This window comes from Saccopteryx leptura, chromosome 3 (assembly GCF_036850995.1).
Source record: "Saccopteryx leptura isolate mSacLep1 chromosome 3, mSacLep1_pri_phased_curated, whole genome shotgun sequence".
NCBI classification, from domain to species: domain Eukaryota; kingdom Metazoa; phylum Chordata; class Mammalia; order Chiroptera; family Emballonuridae; genus Saccopteryx; species Saccopteryx leptura.
Genome location: NC_089505.1, coordinates 302,931,089 through 302,936,811, shown reverse-complemented (window position 1 = coordinate 302,936,811; position 5,723 = coordinate 302,931,089). Strand labels below are relative to the sequence as shown.

At 48.9% G+C, this 5,723-nt stretch overlaps 1 pseudogene; it reads left to right on the top strand.

The window, feature by feature from the left end:
* The first annotated feature begins 4,838 nt into the window (after positions 1-4,838).
* On the top strand, positions 4,839-5,374 carry LOC136398533 (ferritin light chain pseudogene; annotated as a pseudogene).
* Positions 5,375-5,723: the final 349 nt, after the last annotated feature.

Here is a 5,723-nt window from a genome sequence, read left to right as displayed (position 1 = left end):
TATGGAAGGGTGTAAAGATTCTTTGGAAAGTTTTATTCACCTTGTACAACAGCAAATGACATTTTTACAGTATTTTTTTGTAAAGCAAGCTATTTTGTGCCTTGAATTTGGTAAATGTGTATTAGTGAAACGTAAAAGTGAACTTCTACCTCTGTATCTAAATGTATACCATCCACTTGTAAATGACTATAAACTATTATGTGATTGCTTTTTTTTTTAGAATGTCTCATTTAAATAGCGACCAATGTTTAAGGCTATTAAGATAAGCCATCTTTTACTAATTAATTGGGAAGTTTTATAAAGGACTGATTAAATTTAAAGAATTAACTTACGTACAACTGAGTGTGTGGTTTATTACTCATCAGCAAGGTCATAGGGAAAATTATCGTGTTCTTTTCTTCTCTGTGTCTTATCACGCCTTCAAGAAAAGTATGTGAATGGGGTAGTGTTCAGGAACAGACATTAACAGCTTAGGGTGCCATACCATCCAATCCTCAGTGTAACCGTTTGCTTAGACTAGATCCTTTATCAGGGGCTTGTTTATACCAAAAGTGGGAAACCGACAGAAACCCATTCCCGATGTGTTTGACAGCAGCACAGATCAAATCAGCACTTTTAGCCACAGATGGGAAAGTCCTGGCTTATGACTATGGTCCCCATTGCTGGTCTTTACAAGGAGTGTCTTCATGTCATGCTTGAATTTCTCTTTGTAAATGATAAACCAAGCCTGAGGGCATTAAAACAATTGAAGCACTAGATGCCTCATTTTCCATTTTAAATTTAAAGAAGTATTTAAAGTGGTCTTTTAACAATGTGGATGGAGACGCATCTCCAAGGTGCTCCGGTCCCGCCTGAGTTAGCCCCCCAGAACGCTCAAACCACCCTAGAGAAATCTGTTCCACTTTAACAGCCCCATTAATCTACCTCAGGACTAAGGAAGCTCTTCTTTACCTGTCATCTTATTCTCGTGTGTTGTAATTTAAACCCATTTCTATTTTTGTTACTGCCCTCTCTGAGTTCAGGAAATCTAATTCATTTAACTTTTTTGTAAAAGTCTTCAATTCCCCCATCCCAGGCTAGTTTAATAACATCTGTGGCTCTCCTTTGAATGCTGCCCAAATCCTCTAGCTGCGCAGTTGGAAGGGAATACGGTCGATGCGAGGTTCGGCTCCAGGCCGCGGCCACGTTGCAGTTCTCCATCTCAGCCTCACGGTCTTGGCGTAGCGCTGCGTCCGTCCGTCCGTGACGAACGTTCTCCCCGAACATGAGCTCTCTTCCGGTCAAGCCCGCTTCCTGTTGTCGCTCACTTAAGTGGTTGCCAGGGTTACTGTTCTTGCTGATTATTTGTCTACACCCCCACCCCCACCCCACCTTGACATTAGTGCTGACTCTGTGCTCCCTTTGCTGTCATCTGGCCCAGTCAAGCGAATGTTCAGGGCCCCTGGGCTCCAGGCTGACCCCTAGGGAGGCCGCTTCTGTTCCCCTGCTAGAACTGGCTCATGAGAGTGGGCACACATGCTCCCTCTCTCTCCTCACCTTTCAGCCAGTTTAATGATAATCATACTGAGCAGGACCCAGGAATCATGAAGCCAGCAAAGATAAATTCCAACCATTGTTTTCCCCCTTGATCCACCGGGTCTGCTGCTGTCACAAAAGATTAGGTTAGCTTGACAGGATTCAACTACATGAAGCCAGGCTGGGGTTTTTTTTCTTTTCTTTTTAAGTATCCTGTTTCCTTGAAAGGCTATACTTTTCTAATTTTTCCCAAGTTAAAAAAAAAAACAGTTAAAAAATAAAAAAGTCACATGTCCTTTTCAAAGTTTTCTTTTCCCCACTGGCAAAAATACTTCTAAATTGGTGTTGACCTGAACCTTAGATATTTGCTTTTGCCTCCAACAAAATATCAAATCAGTGGGGGTTGGGGAACAGGGCAGTTGTGTTTTTTTCCTGTGCCAAATCTATTTCCTGGGTCTGTCTTTTAAAAAAAGGAATAGAGAAAGCAAGGCTGTGCTGGGCCAGCCAGGCTGGGACCCAGGGCCGGGGAGCAGCTGGCCGGCGTTCGCCCCCAGGCAGCTAGGAAGCGCCGGGCATCTACTTGATCTACCCCAGGGGCTCAGGAGCTCACAGTGAACTCCCAAGGTGGACCCAGGTATCTCTACAGACGCTACAAATGAAGCCTCCGCATGCAGTGAGGTCTCAGCCAGGTGGGGAGGCAGGGTGTGGCAATTGAGATAAGCCTTAAAGGTTGGTCATGGGATGGATAAAGACTGGAAGGCTAACTGGGCCCCGCCAAGGGGCAGATTACCGGGAAAGGCCTGAAGATCGACAAAGCAAACTCATACTCACTATACCTCAAGCAGGACATGGGTGGAGAATGCCATGCGTTCCCTAAGGAAGTCCCATCTTGAAAACAGCCTCCATCCCAGGAGGAGGGATGGGTGTCTTCATCTGACAGAGAAGAGAAGCCCTGGGGAATTTCCTAGTCCCTACACAAGTGGAGGGGTGAGGCTGGCAGGTTCATCCGAGCGGCCATGAAGAATTTTGGGAGACCAGGTGGGAGGGAAGCTGAGGCAGGAGCCCCACAGGGAGGGGGTAAGGCCAGCAGGACAGCCCAGCAGTAAGGACGAAGAGGAAGAGACGGCCAGAGAGTGTGTGGACCTTGAGACTTGACAACAGCTTCACAGAGGACTTAACTTTATGACCAGACGCCTGCCGTGAGCCGGGTTGTTTGTCAGCGGGAGCAGCAGAACCGTGAATCGGATATTAGAAATGCTGCATTTGAGATGACAATAACAGGCCGACAAGTGGACGTCTAGATCCTGTCCCCAGGAAAGAGGCTGGTGCTAAGACTCCAGTCCTCTGCGGGGAAGTTAGGAAGTGCGCAAAACTGGGAGGGGAGACCTCAGAATGAAAAGGTCCAGGTGCCCAAACTTGGGGAATGTGAGGAAACGCGTGGAAGAATAAGGCACGAAAGCCGATGTTGGAACAAAGTAGGACGGGAACTCCCTCCTCCCCAGAAGAAACTGGACTAGAAATAATGACCTCCTCTGCCTGGACCTGACCTCCAGTCTGAGTCACACGGAAGCAACTGCAGTCTGCACGGCCAGCCCCGCGCCACAGCCCTAAGGTGAAGGGCAGTGCTAACAGATAGCACGGGGAGCTTTCCCGGGCACGCACTTGGGTTTCTAGTAACTAAATCCATTTTTGAAGTGACCAAAGGAAAATTTCTTCCTAAGTGAAACCTGTTGTTCTTTGGCAACTTTGTTAGCTTGGCCTCAGAACCATCCCTTGCTTAAATGTGCAGGAGATAGTTAGTTCATGAGAACCCGGGGTTGGGCAGGGGGAACAAAAGCATTTCTGTATCACTGAATGGATACGTGTTAGTTCCCAAACAAACCGCTTCCATGTGCCAAAAAGTGGGATCCCACCAGCTTCTTATCAGTCTGCGCAAAGGGGACAGGCTCCTATCTGGTTCCCTTGAGTACTGACCTCGGAGCAGGACAGTTGCTCCGGGCAGGACCCCAGGTCAAGATGGACATCACTACACCCCCAGCTCTCCCAGGAAATGTCAAGTCAGAGCATGTGACCACAGACCTAGGGACTATCCGTTGTGTCTCTTCCTAGCACTTGCTGTTCCTACATAACAGAAGCTGTTTCACGGCACTTAACACATTTCCAGGGTGATCTTTGGGAAAGCACAGAGGACATGACATCACCAGCCTAGGATCCTCCTCATCAAGTAATTAGTTCTCTTTCCACTTGCTCCACTTCTGTAGACAACTCAACGTTGTCTTCCAGGAGCTTCTTACAAGCTTTTTGGTGGTAATTATTGAAACATTTCGAACCACTAGCCAAACACTAGAGAATCAATTAGCAAAGAAAAAGAAAAACATTGTCAGTCCAGTTTTAAGTTTGAGGTTTTCCTGTCAAGGTGATTTAAACCATGCTGCAGGGAGAGGTGCATGTTCATAGCAGCCTTGAAAAATGCTCCCTACCTTGCCCACACATCCTGGGTGGTCCACCTGCATGCCACGGGCCTGCCTCCCCTCCCCCACAGAGGCAGAGCCCGAGCCTGGCTCCTCCACCCCGGCCCTCTGCCTGCAGGTGCATCTCCCATCAGCTTGGCTCCATGTAGGGCCTGAACAGCCCAGGGGGCCAGCGGGGAGGCGGGGTCTGGGCCCCCACCCAGGGACACGCATGTATGTCAATAGCACACCGTGTCCTGCAGCTGTAGAGTTTCCATTTAAGAGCTCGGATTTGCAGGGTTGATTTGTGTCCTCCCAAAAGATAATGTCCTAACCCACAGTTCCTCTAAATATGACTACTTTGCAAAAAGGGTCTTTGCAGATGTAATCGTGATGAGGTCATACTTGATTTGGTGAGCACTAAGTTCAATCGCTGGCATCCTTTTAAGGAAAGAGACAGAGGCGGTGAGCTTGGTTGTCATACACACACACACACACACACACACACACACACACACACACACACACATACCCCTCTGTCCCTTGTGTCGGTGTTTAGACAGATTAGACCCAGAAATGCGCCTTCTCACACGCCTGACCATGCTCCAAACCTCTCTCCAGTCATCACCTTCAGGACCGCCTCTCAGCCATCCTCAGCCCAAGACCAATAAACACCATCTTTGTTATTGTTTGAGAGGCAAAAAGAGCGAGAGACAGAGAGGCAGAAACATCAAGCTGCTCCTGTATGTGCCCTCACCGGGAATCAAATCCGCAATCTCGGCACTTCAGGACAACGCTCCAACCAACCAAGCTACAGGGCGAGGACTTGCAAACAACATTTTTTTTACCTTAACTCCTTATTGCTGAGCAACCATGAGCTCCCATACTCATCAGAATTTTTCCACCAAGGTGGAGGCCCCATCAACCGTCTCGTCACCCTGCATCTGCAGGCCTCCTACACCTACCTCTCTCTGGGCTTCTATTTCCACAGTGACGATGTGGCTCTGGAGGGCCTGGGCCACTCTTATGCGAGTTGGCCGAGGAGGATGGCAATGGCTCCCAGTAGCTCTTGAAGATGCAAACCCAGCGCAGTGGCTGCGCCCTGTTCCAGGACATACTGAACTTCCCAAGACAAGTAGGGTGAAATTCAGGGCATCGTGGAAGCCACTGTGGTCCTGGAGAAGACCCTGACCCAGGCCCTTCTGAGTCCGCAGGTTTCGGGTCCTGCCCGCACAGACCCCCCTCTCTGTGGCTTCCTGAGGAACCGCTTCCTGATTGAGCAGGTGAAACTCAGCATGAAGATGGGCTACACCTACCTCTACAGGCTGGCTGGCCCCCGGGATGAGCTGGGCGAGCATCTCTTCAAAAGAGTGGCCTTCAAGGCTCTGGCCCTGTGGCTAGGTGGGTAAAGCATTGACCCAATATGCCAGAAATCATGGGTTTGACCCCTGGGCAGGGCACCTATGAGAAGCAATCAATGAATACACAATTAAATAGAACAACTAAGTGAAACAATGAGTTGATGCTTCTCTGTCTCTCTTTCTCTTCTCCTACTCCTTCAAACCAATGGAAAATCTTTAAAAAAAGTGTGTCACTTTCAAGCGTGACTGGGAGCTTTTGGAGCCCCAAGGCCTTTATGGGGCCCCTCTGCATCCCCCTGGAATCTGGCTTCTGCCTGAGCCTCTCACTAAGCAGCCTTCCCACCCCCAAGAGCCCTCTCCCATGCCTTGGACCAAACGGAAACAGTTTTCTGCAACA